We start from the raw sequence: 22,314 nt of genomic DNA on the forward strand, positions 1-22,314 counted from the left end.
TGTGTTGACATTTTACGCCGTGCGAGAGAGCTCCAACGGATTAAAGTGTGGGATTTGACCATATCCATTTTCCTTGACTACACTGCCAAGATAGCCCGGGCCGGGCCGCATTTAACGAGGTTCGGCGTCAACTTCATGGTATTGAGGGCGCTCGCTATGGAATACTTCACCCAGCTCAGATTCGCATTACATATAACGGTGTTCAGAAGGACTTTATTTCAGCAGAGGAAGCAGGAGACTATGTTAAACTCTTGATATCGGGGTGAACTGCATCACCTACACAGCGGCGTCTTTTTCGCTCTTCTTTTATTTTTTGCACTTGGCCTTCCAGCTCTACAGTATTCGGATTTTTATGGAAGATATTGTCGTTGCATTACTTCGCCTAGATTTTGTGGACTCACTCCTCTTAAATCTACTTCTGTATTAATGTGGTTCTCTGTTTTGATGCTCTGACTGGGTTAGAGTTTCTGTTTATTTAATTTTATTAGTGTTTTTTCCTCGGCTTTACATGCTACACTGTTATATTATTTGTTACAAGTCTTTAAAAGTTAAGGACATTATATTTGTTATTGTGCGTAGACTGTTTATCAGACTTGAAGTCAGTAGGGGCTTTTTCTCTTACTGGAATTTTTTGTTTTGGTAATTTTGTTGGTTAGTTCAACTTACTCTCCGGGTTGCTTTCACATTGTGGACGACTTTTGGTTATTGTGGGAAACACTGCTGTCTCCTTTGTTTTATGGAGACTTTGGGTGTGTGTGTGTTTGGGGGATTGTTGGGGGGAGGGGGAGGAGGTCCCACTTCGGCTCTAATTGGCTATTTATATCCCTATGGTTTACTTTATTTAAATGGTTAGTTGTAATATGGATCCCAGCATAGCTGGGACAGGCACGCCTTTAAGATTTATTAGTTGGAACGTCAGAGGTATGGGTAATCCTGTAAAGAGATCTAAGGTTTTTACACATTTGAAACGTTTAAACTCCGATATAGTATTTTTATAGGAGACTCACCTACATATTAAAGATCATCATAGGTTACACTGCCCTTGGGTGAGTCAAGTCTTCCGCTCGAACTTTAATTCGAAGGAAAGAGGGTCGCTATTTTAATTGGCAAAAGGTCACAGTTTTCGTCCACTAACGTTATTGCTGATGTGAATGGCAGATATATTATAGTTGCTGGTTCTCTAACGCAAAGACAGGTGTTGTTGGTAAATGTATACGCTCCAAACTTTGATGACATGGAATTTGCTAATAGATTGTTGAGCAATCTCCCTTTCTTAAATACTCACCTGTTGATTTTCGGGGGAGATTTAAACTGTGTTTTTGACCCAAACTTAGATCGGTCTAATCCCCGTACTCTGAATCAATCTGTTATGTCTAAAATATTTTCCGATTTTATGTGTCAGAACGGTCTCGTTGATCCATGGAGATCCCGTAACCCCTCTCTTAAAAAGTTTACTTTCTTCTCAAGGTGCATCATTCCTATTCGAGGATTGATTATTTTTTTATAGACAGCACTCTTGATTCTTGTGTAGTTTCTTCTGACTATCTGGGTATTGTAATTTCTGATCACATGCCTCTACAATTAGATATTCATCTTTCTATTTATAAACGTAGCCCACCGCCTTGGAGATTTAATTCTCTTCTTTTGGCAGACAGTGAATTCTTTGAGTTCATTTCCACTTCTATTGATGACTTTCTTTTCTTCAATCAGAAAGACTCCACCTCTTATTCATTGTTATGGGAGACACTTAAATCCTATATCAGAAGGCAGATTATCTCTTACTCCGCTCTCTATAATAAAAAGCACACTGCTAGGGTTAATGAACTCACATCTGTGATCATTAACCTTGATCAGAGATATGCATTAAACCCTTCTCCAGAACTTCTTAAACAGCGTCTCGACTTACAGGCAGAATTTAATCTTATTTCGACTAAAGAGGCGGAACGCTTGTTGTTACATGCTCGTGGTTCATACTATGAACATGGCGACAAGCTGAGTTGTTTACTGGCACATCAGCTACGGCGACAGGCCGCTTCCGGTCTCATACCTAGTATTAAAAACACTTATAATATTGTCACTACAGATCCCATGGAAATTAATGCTACTTTTAAATCGTTTTACTCTTCGCTTTATAAATCCGATTTTCCTACAGACAATACTAAAGTGAATGCATTTCTTCAAAACCTTTGTAACCCTGTTATTGATTTGAATACTGCCATGCAACTGGACTCCCCACTTTCTCTTGAAGAAATTTTAAATTCAGTTAAAACTATGCAATCCAACAAAGCTCCTGGCCCGGATGGGTTTCCAATTGAATTTTTTAAAACGTTTATTGGAAAATTAGCTCCATTGCTTTTGGCTATATTCAACTAATCCTTGGAATGTGGGTCTTTGCCTCCAACTCTGACACAAGCCTCCTGTGGTTCTTATAGACCGCTGTCTCTGCTTAATGCAGATGTAAAGGTGTTGGCGAAAGTAATGGCATCTCGTTTAGAGAATGTAGTCCCTTATATTATATCTGAAGAGCAGAACGGTTTTATAAAGGGACGTCAGTTGTTTTTCAATACCCGTTCACTCTTTAATATAATTTATTGAAAGCATTCGGCTGAGCTTCCTGAGATTGTGATTTCTTTAGATGCTCTAAAAGCATTTGATAGGGTTGAGTGGGAGTATTTGTTTGCAGTCTTGAGGAAGTTCGGATTCGGGGATAAGTTTATTTCTTGGATTAGCCTCCTTTACTCATCCCCTAAAGCCAGGGTTCAGACAAACGATATTTATTCTGATTATTTTGCTCTCAGACATGGGTGTCGCCAAGGCTGTCCTTTATCACCTCTGCTTTTTGCTGTCGCTATCGAGCCTCTGTCTATCGTATTAAGATCTTCTCCCTTGTTTAAAGGAATAGTTTGATACGGTGTAGAATACAAATTGTCGCTATATGCTGATTATTTGTTATTGTATGTAACCGATCCTATTGCCTCTATGCCTGCTGCCTTGGGTGTTCTGGAGACCTCCGATGTTGTCTCTGGTTATGAATTAAATTTGGACAAAAGCGACTGTTTTCCCATCAATACTCCAGCATTTTCTCTCCAACAGTCAGATCTACCTTTAGTCAGTCAGGGTTTAAATACCTAGGTATCAACGTGACACGTTCTTTATCTAATCTTTTATCAGTTAATTTCACTCCCCTTATCTCAAAGGTTAAATTCAGAGTTGGGGTAACCTCCCCCTTTCTCTAATTGGCTAGATCAATGTCGTCAAAATGAATATATTACCGAAGTTTCTTTTCTTGTTCCAGCAACTTCCTCTTTTTCTGCCAAAATCATTCTTCGATTCATTGGATAAGATAATTAGTACTTTTATTTGGGGTGGGAAGCCACCAAGGGTTCGTAAATCTTTATTGCAGAGAGATGTAGACTTAGTGGAGGACTTGCATTACCCAATTTTCAATTCTATTACTGGGCTGCGCACATCCATAAACTCTGCTACTGGGTTAAATCTCCTGGATCTTCTTGGTGTAAATTGGAACTATCTTTTTGTAGGGAATCCTCTTTACCTGCTTTACTTTATTCCTCTCTACCTACAAAACTCTCCCTATATATTGATAAGCAAGTTGTCCTCAACACACTTAAGACTTGGTATCAATTTAGACGGCGCTTTAAATTTGTAGGTGCATCCTCTTTGGGTCCTTTAGAGGACAACCATCTATTTCCTCCATTGTGTTTGGACTCTACATTTTCAGTGTGGTATGACAAGGGCATTAAACAAGTTAGAAATCTGTATGCTGATGGTGTCTTTGATAGCTTTGCCAATCTGTCATCTACTTATGACCTCCCTGTGACGCATCTCTTTCGTTATTTTCAAATTCGTAATGTTGTCCTAATTGTCAGATGTCAGATGTTTTCCTAATTTCCCCTCTGCGCCTCCTGAACAGGCTTGGGAAAGCTTGTTTTCAAACAATCCACATCAGAGAGGAATGATTTCTAGGATTTATGATTTTATTCTGGCGTTAGGTAGTGAGGCGAGCACCAAAATTAAGAATGCGCGAGAAACGGAGTTAGGAGTACAGATAAGTGAAGAGTGTTGGGAACATGCTATAGGGAGGGTACAGTCTACCACTTCTTGTGCTCGTCTTGGATTTATCCAGTTCAAAGTTTTACACAGAGTCCATCTGTCCAAGTCGAGACTTTCTGTAATATATCCGGATGTAGAGGACAAGTGTGATAAATGCCATGGCTCTCCCTGTCATCTTGGCCATGTTTTTCTTCTGCCCTGTTCTCCATGGTTTTTGGTCTGGTTTCTTTACCATCATGTCCACTATTCTCAGGGTAGATTTAAAACCTTGCCCATTGATTGCTGTATTTGGGATTCCTGATGCCTCAGTTCCATTGAGCTCGATACAAAAGGATGTTATCGCTTTCACATCCCTTATAGCAAGACGTTCCCTACTGTTGCATGGGAAGTCTGCTAAATATCCATCTATCTCCCAGTGGCTAATGGACGTGATGTTTTTTTTTAAATTCGAGAAAATAAGGTATACGATGAGGGGTTGTACTGACAAGTTTTTGTTTTTTTTTATAAATGGGAACCCTTTATTGCATATTTTATGGAGTTACAGACACTTCCCACTTAAATTTTTGTGCCTGTTGTTGGGTTTTACAATATCTATATAACTAGCGATAGTTATTGGTTAGCCATGATGAGCCGGGAGGGGTTTGTTTTCGGTGTTTGTACTTTTTAATTTTGTTTTCTTTTGTTAGTATAAAAAGAAAAAAACTGTGAATGATTGTTGCTGTGTGTCAGCAACAATTTTGTTTTTCCTCTCAATAAAACTTTATTGGAAAGAAGAAAAAAAAACAATGACAGGGGTATAAATATGAGGTAACACATAGGCCGAATTCCCTTAATCATTCATAACAAATGGGTAAGTCCAAGGAATACTGTGATGTGCAGAAAAAGGTGGCTTCACAAAAGTATTGAAAATGCCTGTTTTCACCATCATGGCAATAATTAAGAAGTTCCAGTCAACTGGAAATATTATGAATTAACTTGGAATTGGACGTGTGTCTATATTGTCTCAACACACTGTGAAGAGGATGGTTCGAGTGGCCAAAAAATCTCCAAGGATCACAGCTGGAGAATTGCAGAAAGTGTCAGAAGGGTCAGAAAGTCTCCAAAACTACAATCCGAAGTCACCTACATCATCACAAGTTGTTTGGAAGGGTTTCAAGAAAAAGGCCTCTACTCTCACAAAAACAAAAATAAACATCTTCAGTTTGCCAGACACTACTGGAACTTCAAATGGGATCGGGTTCTATGGTCAGATGAAATCAAAATAGAGTTTTTTTGCAATAAACACCAGAGCTTGTTTTTTTATGCGCACACAGAGAGGTAGCCATATGGAAAAGTACCTCATGCCCACGGTTAAATACGGTGGTGGCTCTTTAATGTTTTGGGGCTGTTTTTCTGTTAGAGGACCTGAACATTTTGTTAGGATACATGGCATCATGGACTCTATCAAATATTAACAGATATTAAATGAAAACCTGACTGCCTCTGCCAGAAAGCTTCAAATGGGCCCTGGTTGGATCGTCCAGCAGGACAATGATCCAAAACATACATCAAAATCAACACAAAAATGGTTTACCGACAACAAAATCAAGGTCCCATCCCAGTCCCCTGACTTGAACCCCATAGAAAACCTGTTGGATGAACTGAAGAGGAGATTCCACCAGTGTGGACCTAGAAATTTGAAGGATCTGGAGAGATTCTGTAGTCAACAACCTCATCAGGCATTGTAGTGGAATACTATAGGAGAAGACAAGCTGTTATCTTTGCAAAGGGAAGCACAAAGTATTGACTAAAAGGTGCCAATAATTGTTGCACACCTATATTTAACAAATATATTTTTTTGGATAAACCTGTTTTGTTTGCAATCGTTTGCTATCAATGAGAGCAGAGTATTTTTGTGAATTTTCTTTAAACAAAAGATCAAAAGGTTAAACAATGAAGACAATTTTTCACAGCCTTCTTTGCTCATATTTACCAATGGTGCCAATATTAGTAGATGGCATTGTATGCTCCAATAGAAATACGAAACTGTAGCAAGCAGCTTGTAAGCCTTGTGCCCAACCCACACAAACGTTGTCTCGGCATTGAGGATGCTGAGGCCTTTACACTATTGCACTTTAATTACCATTTGTACCACATATTTCTGTATTATTTGTGTGTTGCTGCAGTTCTGGAGGTACACACAATGTAAATCACTGTCATTGGATCAGAAACACATGAAACATGCCCTGAATATGGGTCACAATTTGCCGAGCCACAGAGTGAGTCGTGGAGGAGGACTGCATTCACACTCTTTCCATCTGGAGCTATAGTGGGGTGTATATACACACTTTTCCAAGGTACAGCCAATGTGAATCACTGTCACTGGATCTGAAGCCCATGAAACATGCACTGAATCTGGGTCACAATGTGCAAAGCCAGAGTGTGAGCCAGGGAAGCAGTGGGGGAGGACTGCATCTCACACTCCTTAAATCTGGAGCTGTGCTGCAGCAGATTACAGAGCATGCATTACTAAACACTAACATCAAATGGGCACACTTTACAAAGATTTTTCAGCACACACAATGTTCATTGTAGAAAGTACATATATTAATATATTTAATGAAACATTAGTCTCACTCTCCTCCCAGCCCAATGTAAAACAATGTTAAGTTATTGTTTTGGAAACATCTAGAATATTTCTGGTCTGGTGTAACAAAACATGTATAACAAATAGTTCTGTTTTCTGAATAAAGTCATAAGAATGATATGGGTTTCATCCATGAAACAAATATTTTCATATTAGGCTTGTGTGATATTGATTTTTCCCTGTTCAAGATTTACCAGTTAAAAAATCTTGTCATCTGGAACTGTTTGCCATCTAGTGGCCATCACAAAAACTCAGCTGGATGCTGGATTTTAAGGTGGTTCTGTGGTATTGAATAGTAAACAATAAAAAATAAATTAAAAAATAAAAAAACATTGCAGTACATTTTCAATCTAGTTATTTTACAAAGCTGTTGTCACATGTCCACATGGCTGACATTTTTCACTGTTGATTGGCTGCTTCATGCATCTGACCCCTTAAAGGTGCAGACGAGCAAAAAAAAAAAAACCCACAGCTTATTTAATCACCTTCTAATTATAATCACCATTAACATTACTTGTAAAGTGGTAGATACACTGTACACCTATTTAATCTTGTTTAGTTCAAAATGTTCCTGCTTTATTCTGTTGCATGCCATTTTTTTTTCTATTTTTTTGGGCACAATGTTTTGGTGGTGTCCATAATAAACATAGTTAACTGATGTTAAGTATATGCTTCTTTAGTGTTAGCTAAACTGAACATATGTTGATAGATTTTATTTCATTTTAATGAACTTAAAACATTCTCCATTTATCTTGGCAATAAGTGAGTCTAACAAGGGCGTGTGAGATATGAGGAAGGGGTTGGGCTTCAAGCTTTTGTTGACTAATATTAGAGAATTCAAAACATGTATTTCAAATGTTAACACGTAATTACAGATTAATATGCTGATTGACTCATCTGTTTCACTGGGGAGAAAAAAATGCTCTTTGGCATATTTTTGAGTGATAACTGCTACGTGATACGATTATCTGCCTAAGCCTAGTACTGCCTGTTTGCCTGATCGTCTGACCACTGCCTGCCTTGTGACTACGCTTTCTGCCTGACCCTCGCATTTCGAAATCATTCCAACCTGCGCTTGCTTCCGTCTCAGGTACTATAGCATAACAGATTACTTCGTCGTGTTATAGAAGCAGCAGGTGAGCCGGAATGGCATCAAGCCTTAGACGGCCACGGAAGAGCGACAAACGTCCACCGAAACCAGCTATCTATCCTAACGGAGCAGGTGGCTTATCTGCCTCAATCCGTGCTATGTGCCACGGCGTCCCCTGCACAGTTTCCTCCACTGCCGATGCCGGAAAGGTTTGCTGGAGAGCCAGAGCGATGTAAAGGGTTCCTGCTACAATGCTCTCTGGTCTTTGCCAGCTACCCGGACATGCCGGATCACACACTTCCTGGAGCAACAACAAGATCACACACTTCCTGGATCTTTTAACTGGACGCACTTTGTTATGGGCTACAGCAGTGTGGGAGCGGGAGGGCGGCACTATCGCTTCGCTAGAGGAGTTCATTACACATTTCCGGCATGCCTTTGATCACTCTCCCGACGGATGGGAGACGGGACAGGAACTCGTGAGAATAACGCAGGGCACACGTGATGCTGTGGAGTATGCTCTCAAGTTTCGTACCATCGTGGCAAGGAGTGGATGGAACAAACCGGCCCTCAAGACAGCGTTTTGTCAGGGACTGAACCCCGAACTGGTGAAGGAGTTAGCCTGTTGGGATGAACAACTCTCCCTAAACCTCGCGATTCATCTGGAACGATTGCGCCAAACCAACCGCCCGGCGCTGCGCTAGCCCAATGTCCCCGTGCCCCCATGCAAGGAGCAGCTGTGGAACCCATGCAGCTCGGGTAAGTGCGGCTTCACGAGGAGGAGAGGGAGAGGCGTCGCCGAGAGTTCCGCTGCTTTTACTGCAGAGAGGACAACCACCTCGTCCGTCGGTGCCCTCTCAAGACGCCTCTCAAGAGCGGGAACAACAGACCCCGGCACCAATGGTGAGTTCCAACCAATTACGTACTACTCATGTATTCGTGCTACTTGTTGTGATCGAACACTCAGGGGTGTCTACTGTGCTCACAGTGCTGATTGACTCAGGAGCAGCCGGTAACTTCATCGATCAGAGAACAGTGCACGACCTAAACCTCCCCGTTCATCCCCTACTTCAGCCACGTCACATCCAGTCCATCGATGGGTCCCCCATAGGAGGAGGCATCATCTCTCACTCTACAGCACCTCTTGTACTCCAGGTCAGTGCCCTCCATAGTGAAACCATAGTCCTTTACGTCACTGTCTCAGCCCGGCACCCCATCATTTTAGGCCTCCCATGGTTGGAGCTCCACAATCCCCAGGTTTCTTGGGCGGACAAACAAATCATCCAGTGGTCTCTGTACTGCCACAATAACTGCCTGCAATCCCCAGTTATCCCAGTGGCAGCCACGACAGTGGAGAGTCCCACTCCACCCATTCCAGTCCAAGTTCCTCTCGAATATCGTGACCTCATGGAAGTATTCAGCAAGGAGAAGGCGAGCAGATTACCACCACACCACACCTATGATTGCACAATTGAGCTCCTACCAGGAACCAGCCCACCGCGAGGTCAAGTGTACCCGCTCTCTCAAGCCGAACATCAGGCCATGGAGGAGTATATTCATGAGGCGCTCCAACGGGGATATATCAGACCTTCCACGTCTCCCGCCTCAGCAGGTTTCTTTTTGTGGAGAAGACGGGAGGCAGCCTTAGACCATGCATAGACTACCGGGACCTGAACCAAGTTTCTGTTAAGTAGAGTTATCCCTTGCCACTGGTACCCGCAGCCCTCGAACAACTAAGGTCAGCGATCATCTTCACCAAGCTGGACCTACGTAGTGCCTACAACCTGGTCTGCATCCAGGAGGGGGACGAGTGAAAAACGGCCTTCAGTACCACCTCAGGTCACTATGAGTATCTGGTCATACCTTATGGGCTCTCTAACATCCCCTCAGTGTTCCAACGTCTCATTAATGACGTTCTAAGAGACATGCTGGGGAGGATCGTCAACACGTGCATATACTTTGCATCCCTAGAGGAGCATGTCGGCCATGTCTGGCAGGTTTTGCACCGTCTCCTGCAGCATAAGCTTTACGTAAAGGCCGGAAAGTGTGAGTTCCATCGACACACGATCTCCTTCTTGGGATATGTCATCAGTCCGAAGGGGGTCACCATGGACCTAAAAAAGGTTCAGGCGGTGGTGGAGTGGCTCATGCCACAAACTGTCAAGGAGTTTCAGTGGTTCTTAGGCTTTGCCAACTTTTACAGACGGTTCATTAGAGGGTTTAGCACAATAGCACACCCCCTGACGTCCCTCCTACGTGGCAAGCCGAGGCAGCTAGCTTGGACCCCAGCCACCCAGGAAGCATTCAACAAGCTCAAGAAAGCCTTCACTACTGCTCCCATCCTAAAACACCCTGACCCCTCCAAGCCCTTCGTCGTGGAAGTTGATGCTTCCGAGTGGGGGCCATCCTATCACAGAGATTAGTAGACAAACCAAAACTTCACCCCGTGGCTTTCTTTTCCTGTAAACCATCCCCAGCGGAACGCAACTATGACGTGGAGAACAGAGAACTCTTTGCTGTCAAATTCGCCCTGGAGGAATGGAGGTATTGGCTGGAGGGCGCCACACACCCGTTTGTTATTTTCACTGATCATAAAAACCTGGAGTCCATCCTTAACTCCAGGCGCAGGAGAGCCAAGCTGGAATACCTTGTCGACTGGGAGGACTATGGTCCAGAGGAGCAGTGCTGTGTCCCACCTCAGGACATTCTGGACCCAAACCTGTGTAAGGACTTTCATGCCGCTCACCCAGCGAAACCAGGACCCCAGAGAAGGGGTAGGCCTAGAAAGGACTCGGCTCCTGGAATGAGCCCTTTTTAGGGGGCTCTGTCATGTCGTAGCAAACCAGCAACTACAATTCCCAGAATGCAACACAAACTACCAACATTGCCGATGAGGACTACACTTCCCATACACACACACGCACACCTTCTCCGGAGTTCTGATCACACACACGTACACACACACACACACACACACACACACACACACACACACAGTATTTAAGTGACGGTTAAAGCATTACTAGCTTGCAAAGTAAATGCTCAGCAGCCTCGTCTCTGCCGTGAACCAAGCCTTAGTTTCCATATTCGCTAACCTGGTTTTGATATTTGATATTTGATAGTTTCTTGACTACGATTATCTGCCTAAGTCTAGTACTGCCTGTTCGCCTGATCGTCTGACCACTGCCTAACTTGTGACTACACTTTCTGCCTGACCCTCTCATTTCGAAGTCATTCCTACCTGCGCTTGCTTCTGTCTCAGGTACCGTAGCATAACACAGGCTGGACAAGAGCTGTCTCTCCAGTGGAAATAAATCTCCCACACACCACAGAAAACTTCCATTTTTTCCAGAACTGCATTATGAAAGATAACGATTCTGGGGGAAAACCATACACTAGCCTTGTTTATAACCCCGTGACCTCAGATTATTCGGTCATTATGGGGAATGAACAGCAAGGGTATTTAGCTATGCCAAAGGTGGTGGAGGGGCTTGCAAACTACCTCTCTCCATTGACGGCAGGAAAATTAAGGCCACCTCAGCTTTGGTTGGCAAAGCCTATGCAGCAGCGGGTCTCCCTTGTGGGTCACTGCATACAGTGGCAGTTTTGTAGGCCTACCAAGCAGACCTGCTGAGTGAGCTCGACAACGGGGAGGGAATTGGGACAAATCCCTGGTGCAGTGAAGCTGCCACTGCTGCGAGGCAGTGGCAGCTTCACTGGACCAGGGATTTGTCTCTCCGGGCAACCAAGCAAAAAGCCCATCATATGGACCATTCAATGGGTAGTTTGCTTGCAGTGGAGAGGCAGATATGGCTCAGCTTTACAGAGATGAGGTATAAAAGGTAAGGTTTCCCTGCTGGATGCCCCTGTTGAACCTTTCAGCCTGCATGGTGGAGTGGTTCGGTGGAACGGCATCGCCGACATCTAAGGAGAAAACCCCTGAGGGTAATCAGTGTCACATGGCGATGCCTACATGCTCTGAAAATTTAGAGGTGTCCCCGGCTTTTAGCCTCGGGTTACAAACTTGGGGCATCGCCAAGACCGTCTACATCTGCTGCTAGTAGCACCTTATTGGCCAGCTTGAATATGGTTCTCAGAGATAATATTCCTGCTAGATGGCACTCCTTGGGAGATTCCCATTCACAAGGATCTACTATCTCAAGGCTAAGAGTTGATTTATCACCATCAGCTGGAACTATGGAAACTGGGTCTGGCCCCTGAGGGGCACCAGTTCATAGATTCTTGTCTCTCAACTGAGGTTGTAGAGACCATGTTGAACTCTAGAGCATAATCCATGAGAAAATTGTATGCAATCAAGTGGTGACTTTTTGTCTCGTGGTGTGAGGAACGTCAGTTAGACCCAGTAAACTTCTCAATAGCTACAATCCTGGAATTCTTACAAGGACATTTCTCAGCAGGGTTGGCTCCCTCTTCAATCAGAGTCTACGTGGCCACCATTTTGGCCTGCCATGCCCCTATTGATGGAGCCTCTGTGGGGCAACATCCTCTAACATAGAGGTTTATGCTTGGTGTCAGGCAGCTGAGGCCCATCTGCAGATCACGCATACATTCCTAGGACATTTCTGTGGTCCTGGAAAGCCTGTCTGGTGCCCCATTTGAGCCCTTAAGCCCTGTTCACACCGGAACGATTTTTACAGAGTGAAAAATGGTCCGTTTAACGCCCCAATGGTCGTCACTGGGAGTGTTCATACCCAGGTGTAAAACACGTGGTGTCAGAGCTTAATTTTTTTTTAACGTCGAGGGGTTAATGACCAACGAGATTCACGCTTTTGTTCACATGCCTGGAGCCGCTGAAGTTACATAAATGTGTGACTTGATGGCTCGAGTACAAAACTGTCTTACAGATGAAAAAGAAGCCGAAAAAGTAGACGAAGAAGATGCCAGCACCCACCATTTTAGTGAGTGTGCATGAGTGACATAAGTGAAATAAAATGCTCACTGCTAATAAATTCCTTCTGCCTATTGTAAGGATCCAGCTAGATCCTCATGGGTTTCGCAGGAAAGTTGATATAACTCAGCCGGACACGAAGTGAAAGTGCTGTTCTTCGTTTATTACACTGCAGGATACCATAGGCTTACGCATGGTTACAGGTCGGTCATTAGAAGAGGATTAACCGAGTAAACATCCCGAAGATGGTACATTAACGTGAGACAGCATGTCAACACCACGATGTATAGGTCACAGAGAGGGAGAACAGGGCAGCGACCACACCCCTTGACCCCACATGACATCATCATAGCCGATCATTACACTACACACATAAACAAGGTATCCTTTGAAAGTACCAGATTCAAAATTACACACTAAGTACTAAATAATCTTTTATGTTGTGGCTATTTTTTGATGACACTAAAATGCAAGCATATATTCTAAATGATCCATTTAATTCTTTCAGTGTTGTTTTCTACACTAAATATCATTGTTTGTTTCTTTGTCTCTTCCCTGCAAATGATAATCCGCTGATTGACAGACCAATGTATTTAATTTTCACCTGACATATATATGCATGTAAGTATTCTTGACCTCTTATTTAAATAGCTAAGTGCCCCATTATTGCAGCTTTGTGTTATCATAATGACCACAAAAAATACTATTCATATTCAGCACTTCATCAATTTGCAGGGACATTATCATTTTTGGGCACACCAATAGTTGCCTTATACTCCCTCCCTCCCAAAAAAATAGCTTAAAAAACAAAATAATCTTGGTCTTCCCAGAAGTATGTGAATGCTATTGCTGTGACTTTGAATTAATTAAAGTAATTACTTATTTAAAGAGTATACTGTTTAAAATTCAAACTTTAAGGGTAAATCCTTAAAGAAGTATTTATCGCAGTGGCCAAATCACCAAATACCTTACATTTCGCAAAAGTGCATACGTGCTTTAGCGAAATTGCAAAAAATGTGTGAACGGCTTAACCCTCTTACCCCTAAGTTCCCACAGTATTATGTCCCATAACCCTATATTCCCCAGAGAAACAGCACACCAACCCTGAGTTCCTGGGCCAAAATCAACATTTTAATTTTAACATTTTTAGGCCTTGAAACAACTTATAATAATGTATTTGTGTAATATTACTTTGGAAATGAAGCAGTTCAGTGTTTTTACTAAACTTAGAGCACAATTCTTAACTAGAGAAATTGCGAAAAAATGTTCGCTAAAATCCTTCTACTCATTTAGAAGTACCATACGAGCATCAGCGTGGTCAATGCCTTTATAAATAATAAATAAATAAATGCATTTTAGTGCCAAAAGTCAAGTTTCTGGTGATAATCAGACCAGCAGGTAGTGTTTTCACGAATGCACGGAAATGGTCCCGTTATTACTCCAGACCCCTGCGGTGTCAGTCGCACTGGTTGATGCTGAAGATGAAGATGGATCAAGGTCTGAATCAGGAGAGTTTGCGCCTCTATCAGTTTCGGTTTCGGTTTCAACATCGCCTGAACTTTCACTGCTGTCACTATCTAGAATCCTCGCTCTCGCCTGTGTAACTGTGTATGTTTTCTCTTTTTTTCACTGTTTTAGATGTACCTGTGTTCACTGTAGGTGTAACTTTAGCTGGAACACGATTAGCTTTTCGCTTTGGCATTTTTAGTTCACTTCTACTATTACACCAATATTCACGCTTGGATCAGCTTCATCGTAATGCCGGCGTAATAACGTAATCACGTCATGACGTCATCAACCTTTCGGGTCAAAAAATAATAATTAAATAAGTAAGGAATCATAGCAGAGTAATGCGGTACAACGGCCTTACGGGGATAACGTTTACACTGTAAATCCTCTATATCGGCCTTACGGGGATATGGCATAGGTGACCAAGCTGGTATATCGTCCTTACGGGAATAGATCAAAGACGAGCAACCCGGTTTTTCGGCCATACGGGGTAAGAGGGTTAAAGATGTAAATATTGGCTCTCTTCTTCTTCTCAGTGATAAGTGGGTGTCAGAAACAGAAAGTTGTGCAGCGCCACCTTGTGTACTGGAGTATTTCTGCTTTTCATTCAGCGCCATCTACTGTCAGGGAGTGAATTTGCACTTTCATTCAATGCCTGGATGTGAACACAAAAATACGCAGGGAAAAACGGACCGTATAATGCACCGCAAATAATGTCCAGGTGTGAACAGGCCCTTAGAGTCAGACTCAGAGAAGCTTCTAACTCTAAAGGTAGCTCTTCTGCTGGCCCTGACATCTCTCAAGCGAGCAGGAGATCTACCAGCTCTCTATGTTGCCCCTTCCTGCCTTGACTTTGCCCCTGGATTAGCCAAGGCCTTCCTATATCCTAGGCCGGATTGTATTCCTAAAGTGCCTATGTCTGCTGCCCAGCTGGTAGTGTTGCGGGCTTTCTGCCCTCCTCTGTTCCTCACACGGGAACGAGAGAAATTTCACTTAATGTGTCCAGTAAGGTCTCTGTGTTTACTCCCACCACTCCGGCCTGTGGCGTAAGTTGGAGCAGTTGCTGGTCTGCTTTGGCAGGGACTTTAGAGGTGATGCTATGTCGAAGCAGTAAGTCTCTAATTGGATATTGGAAGCAATCTCTATCGCTTATGAGGCATGCAGGCTCACTATGCCTCTGGGCATAAGGGCTCATTCCACTAAGGGGATATCCTCCTCAAAGGCTTTATCTAAAGGGGTACGCTTACAGGATGTGTGTGCTGTGGCGGGGTGGTCTACATTGCATACATTTGTTATTACAGTCTGCACATGTATTCCACTGCGGACTCGAGTGTCTTGCTGTGACCTTCAGGCGCAGATCTTTTGAACAGGCCATACCCTCAGTATGACAGAGTGGGTATTCTCATCCCCCCAGCATGAAGCTAACTAAATGTTGAGTTCCATTTGAAAGGGAACGTCTGGGTCAGGCATGTAATCCTGTTCCCTGAGAAGGGAACAAGACGTTGCATAGCTTTGTGGGGAATGCCTGTGAATTGCGTCTTCACTTTAGATAATAATGGCTCAAGGTGTGATTCACAGATGCCGTTTTTATATCACGTGACATTCTTAATTGCCATGTTGCCTGACCACCTGGCCTATAAATAGGCATGATTATACACAAGCTTCAGATTCCGCTTCCCACAGCATGAAGCTCATTTAAAATCTTGTTGCCTTCTCAGGGAACAGGGTTACGTGAGTAGTTATATCATACACTTTCTGTCAAACTGTCAATCAAAGTGTTGTGTGTGATAATTTATGACCCTCTGTGCTTCCCTGACTGGCAGGTCTGTAGGGGTGGTGAGGGGGGTAACCCTATGGAGTTTATCAGCTGGTCAATCTGGCTCCTTTGTGTCTGGGGGTGTTGTGGAGAGGTGTGTGTTGGGGGGAATAGCCCCCCTCCCAACAAAAGGTGTTTATGTTAATGAGTTTGGTTTTTGGTGGGGTGAAATACGTCTGAAAAGAAATAATGTTTTTAATATGGGGCTGTGTTTGTGTTACTTTGTGGCGTTATTTCGTTTGTGTAAACACGCTGTTAGAAAAGCATGATGTTTGAATGTGTACATATATGAGTAGAATATTTGTTTTGTGAAATAAATGAAAACAAATGTTGATTATGTTTTTTAGGGATCCCGGTTTACCTTTGAATAAAAAGTTTAGGAGTTAAAGCGTCTTTTTTAAAAAAAGAATCTGTTTAAAAAAGAATCTGTTTAAAATAATCGTTTGTATTACATACATTCTAAACACAAACCTTTAGGATGTAAAAAATGATCAAAAGAGCTGTTTAAAAAGAATCCGTATTACTAGGTTTCCAAAAAAAAAACACATAAAAACTTTAGGAGGTAAAAATGGTTAAAAGAGCTGTTTAAAAAGAATAGCACCTATTACACGGCTTCTAAACAAAGATCCTTACGAGGTAAAAATGTTAAAGTGCTGGCTAAAAGAATCTCCGTAATGTTTAAACTAGGAGAGAAGTATTTTCCAGAGATGTCTTCCAGTCGCTGTGTTAAGCAGTAATGAAGTTAAACGGAGACACTTCACTCTCGCTAAACCCCGCCCACACATACGCGTTTTCAGACACGCCTCTCTCTCTCTCTCTAAACACACCCATTCACATGTTTTCATCGTAGCCAGTACGTTCTGTCAAAATGTCAATCACGGCGGTAGAACTAGAGGGCTAATTTATGGCCTCGTCCTTGACAGGCCTGCGTTTCTCTAGGAGTGCTTCATTTATGGCTCTTTGTTTCTTCCTGACCAAAGAGTTTTTTTATGACTAGGGGGGTCGTGGTGTGATCCTACAGATTGTTTATGATAATGAGTGTCTGCGGGGGTGTTAATGGGTTTTAAATAGCTTGTTAAGACATTATGGTTAAACATAGAAGACAGTCTGTAACTAACTGCTACAATGGCTACACCGAGAACTCCTAATATCTCTAGAAGACGGTTCTGCATCACGCCTATAAGAGACTCTGAGGAAAAGATTGAGGAGCTAACTTTCGCTCCGAGAAAAAAACAACAATGTATTAGTTTGTCAAAAAATCTTCGTGTGGGCGATGAGGTTGTAAAGGAGCTGTCGTTTAACCCCGAGCAGGGCGTTACCAACTCCGGAGATCCTCTCTTAAGACCGCCCTCATGCTGTGATGATTAAAACGGGGTGGCCTGTGTCACAGTTAAACACATATTACGAAGATGTCTCAAGATTCTACATACGCCTGCTACAGCAACACCCCGGAGACAGCGCCGGCTCTGCCCGACGACAACGCGACAACGCTAGAATCCACTCCGCAAACATACGACAACAAGTGGTTGGATAATTTCTGCAAGGAATTAGGATATCACAACCTAAGTTTCCTCACAACTCTGTACGGAATCAGCGGCTCTTTAACTGGCGCCTCGGCCTACATCGGTGTTGATGACACAGACGGCTGTATTCGATCTGACGCGTTCAAGATTATAAAAGCGACAGTCGTGGTCCTTCTGGAGCATGTTATCAATAAAAAACTGAAAGATCTCTGTTTGGGGTGCGAAGTGGATCATCCGAGTCAGCTTAGACACTCTTGTCTCTTCGAACCTGACGCGTATTTCTTTGACAAATACTTTGAGGAACTATCGCGTGATCTGCTCAAACCTGGGCTTAAACATTTCATCGCACAAGCCTTGAGTCGGTTTGGTTTGAGGGTTAACCCTCAGAGAATTCAAGGATCGGTGGATGCCGTTCTACACGAGCTGCGGGACGAAGTGTACATCGTGCAAAGGCTTAACGCAGGTCAGAGAGAAACTTGTGGGATGTCAGCAGCGAGAGATCGTCTACGACGCCGTGGACAGCGGAAGGGAGTCACACCAACCGTTTGAGATGGGATGTGTGCAGCGCTACAGGATTAGCAAGAGGTCTGCCTTAAACGCCGTATTAGTGCGAGATGTCCGGTCTGTTGTACAAATGCCTTACGGATCGTGTTGGTGTATCCGTAGTTGTAAACGGATGCGATGCTGACCCGAGACGTCTAACAAATCTCGTGAATCAGATGTGTCTTGTGCGAGGTACGGTGTGTGATTGGACTGCTTTGGTACATATGTGTATTAACGCATGCGAACCGATTTTGGTTTCTATCACAAAAATACTAGATATTGTGACTGAATGTGGCAGACGTATTAGAATTGCAGACATTTTATGTATGTGTACGTATGTCTATGATGTGTGTGAAATTCTGCTGTCGAGAAATGACCAGACAGATGTCTGTGAAATAATAGACGCATTTATAGCGTATGTGGTTGACAAAACATTGTGATGTGTATAAAATTCCTACACTCCCTCAATGATGTTGTATGATAACGTTTATGATCTTTTACTGAAATAAATACCAAGACGTTTAAGACCATCTGTGTTATTCTTTTGTGCTTGTTAAAGTGTCGACATGTCCGGAGACATGACAGCAGACCTGAAAAAAGTCTATTACACACCTTCAAATGCGGGGTCTTTTGGTGTAAAAAACGTTTAAAAGACGGTGTTTTAAAGGAAACAGGGGTTCGTTTAACAGATAAACAAGTTTCGGATTGGCTCGCCGGCGAGGATGCTTACACGTTACACAGAACTGCACCGCTAAAATACAAAAGAAATCGTGTTTTTGTTTATGGTATTGATATGCAGTTTCAGTCAGATCTGGTCGATATGTCTGCATACGCCAAGGAAACGACAACGTTCATTTTCTGTTGACGTGCATAGACATGTTTAGTAAATATGCGTGGACTCGGGTTTTAAAAAAACAAATCCGGTGTCGAGGTGTCTAAAGCTTTCCAATCTATACTGGATGAGGGCAGGGTGCCCCGTAAACTACAGACAGATAATGGGAAAGAATTTTTTAATAAACATTTTCAAAGCATGAAAAAAAAGTACAACATACAACATTTTGCAACAGCCACCGATTTAAAAGCGTGCATCGTCGAGCGGTTTAATAGAACCTTAAAGGGCGGATGTGGAGATATTTAACTGCTACAAACTCCAAACGCTATATCGATATTCTACCAAGACATCACGGACGGATACAACGCCAGCTATCACAGGAGCATTAAGATGAGACCTATTGATGTGTCCAAAGAAAATGAATCTGCCATGTATAAAAACCTATATGGATCTAAAGACGGCCCGGCGTAACCCCTAAATTTAAATATAAAGTTGGCGACATTGTTAGAATTTCTAAAGTAAGAGGTCCGTTCACAAAAGGTTATAAAGAAAACTACACGCACGAGTTCTTCACTATAACAGAATGCATATCACGCGAACGTCCCGTCTATAGGTTGTGTGATTATGACGGCGATGTCATCGATGGTGTTTTTTATGAAGAGGAATTACAAAAAATATTTGTGAACAAAAACAAAACATTTAAAGTGGAAAAAATTTTAGACAAGAAGAAACAAGGTCGAAAAACAATGGTTTTGGTTAGATGGCTCGGATGGCCCTCAAAATTCGCATCGTGGATCGACCAGAAAGAATTGGTCGATGTACAGAACCCATAAAAAACAGACGAAACCTCGTAGATGGCACACATTCATGTAAAAACCAACCATGACTGCTGGTGGTTTTTATGTAACGCTTCCCTGTAATGCCTCAAGGACCGTTTATCCGGAAAATAGTATCTCGTGTTATACCAACTCGATTATCAAAAACTATCAATCTAAAAGGAGAATGGCAAGTCGGGTTAATCGAATTTGAATATCCGCTGTCGTGGTACACATTTAATGAGGAAGATGCTACGTTCATTTTCAACTATGGTGAAACAACGAAGACTGAGAATCGGGTCACCGAATATAATATTGAAGGCAATATATCAAACGCATCTTACAGGTTAAAGACTGGATATTATGACGACGTCGTTTTTTTGATCAGGGAGATCAACGCGACTCTCACACAACGTGCGAGTCTCGGCTATGACCATGTTAAAAATAAAATTTTTCTCAAAGGCCCCCCGAAGACATCGCTGACATTTTATGGAAAGGTGGCCAACATTTTAGGATTAAAACCGGGAGTTGCTATTGAAACTACGGACCATGCTGTTGAAAGATCTGGCATGACTTATGCACCTTTTCAGGCTGATATTAACGCGGGGTTTTACAGTATGTATATTTATACCGATATCATAGAATACCAGACCGTGGGGGATTTCTACGTGCCGCTACTGAGATGTGTACATATAGAGGGGGAGAACCACAAGAATGTTAGTGTTAGATACGACACCCCACACTACGTATCGGTTAATAAATCGTCCGTCAGTGAGATAACCATACAGGTGAAAGACGATCAAAATCGAGACGTGCGCTTCAGTTACGGGAAGGTGTGTGCCAAGCTGCATTTTAGGCCTGTGAAACAATTTGTTTAAAAAATAATCATAATGGCATATTTCAACAATCACCACACAGACCCTTTGCGTTATGTCCAATATTACCAGAATCAAGCGGGGAATGGGCTCCCCGGTTATGCAGGGGGCGGAGTTATGTACGGAGCCGGGTTAGGGGGTGTGTTTAGAGGTCTCTTTAGAATGGCCATTCCTTTGCTAAAACGCGGTTTTAGCATAGCCAAACCACATCTTAAATCAGCAGCAAAAAACATACTAAGCGATGTTGTTAGCAATACATTATCGCATACGTTTAATAATAATAACAACAACAATAAAAACACTCAAGATGGATCCGGACTAATGGTGATGGCTCGCAGTAGAACATCTAAACCGCCAGGGACTCGGAGGAGTGGCCAAACGACGAAGAAAAGAAAACATAACACCAAGAAATCGTCAGTTGTAAAACGCAAGCACAAGAAGACGCCAACCAGCTCTACAGCAAAAAGACCAAAGACCTGCGTTAAAACAATATTTTAGACCATGTCTTTACTACACAATATGTCAGAAGAATGTTTAAAAACCGAGCTGGACCTATTCACAGTACCATTAACACAGACCGTTATTGAAAAAAATACATATATAGAAGTACCACCGTTGTCAGCAATATCAGAAACATCACCTCTGGAGTTTTTTATAGCGGGGACTGGAGAGGATTATGTGGACCTAAACAACACCCTGGTTTTTTTGCGTCTCAAAATCACTAACGCAGACGGCACAGACATAGCAGACGGAGCCCCCGTGGGGCTTATTAACTATGCCGGATCTACGATATTTTCACAAGTGGACGTGTCGCTTGGAGACCGTCTCATATCACAAAGTTCCAACACATATCCTTATCGATGCATAATAGAGTGTCTCACCAATTATGGAAAAGACGCTCTTGAAACGCTGTTCTCAGCGGGGCTCTTTTACAAAGACACGGCCGGTCACATGGACGTAACGGACCCCGCTGGTGGTAATAGAGGTTTGACCAAACGAGCTGCATTTACCAACGCCAGCAACGTTGTTGAACTACTGGCCCCCATTCACAGTGACATATCCTTTCAAGAAAAACTAATGCTTAACGGCGTGGACATTAAAATTCGCATGACGAGGGCGAAAGATGAATTCTGTTTGATGAGGAACGACGCTGTGGCCTATAAACTAAACATCGTGTCAGCTTCACTGTTTGTGAAAAAAGTGTCGGTATCACCAGGTGTGAGATTGGGGCACGCGCAAGCATTGCTCTCGACGCCAGCCAAATACCCCATCGACAGGGTGTGTGTGAAAAACTTCTCAATCCCTGTAGGCTCACGTGTTTGTAATCAAGAAAACTTGTTCTTAGGAACTCTACCAAAATCCGTTGTTCTGGCTATGGTTGATAATGATGCGTTTACAGGCTCGTATGATAAAAATCCGTTCGCCTTTAAAAACTATGACCTAGAATTTTTGGCAGTTTATCTGGACGGCCAACAGCACCCCGCTAAACCTCTGCAGCCTGAATATGGAAGTGGCTCTGCGGTATGCGAATTTTACCAGTTAGCGTTGGCTTCTGGAAAGCATCTTAAAAATCAACCTCTAGCTATTGATAGGGAGGATTTTCTGCATGGGTATACCCTTTATGCGTTTAATCTCACGCCGGACGAAGACTGCAGTCAACACGTGTCGCTTATCAAGTCTGGGAACATTAGGCTAGAAGCACGTT

Source organism: Ictalurus furcatus, chromosome 11 (assembly GCF_023375685.1).
Source record: "Ictalurus furcatus strain D&B chromosome 11, Billie_1.0, whole genome shotgun sequence".
Lineage (NCBI taxonomy): Eukaryota > Metazoa > Chordata > Actinopteri > Siluriformes > Ictaluridae > Ictalurus > Ictalurus furcatus.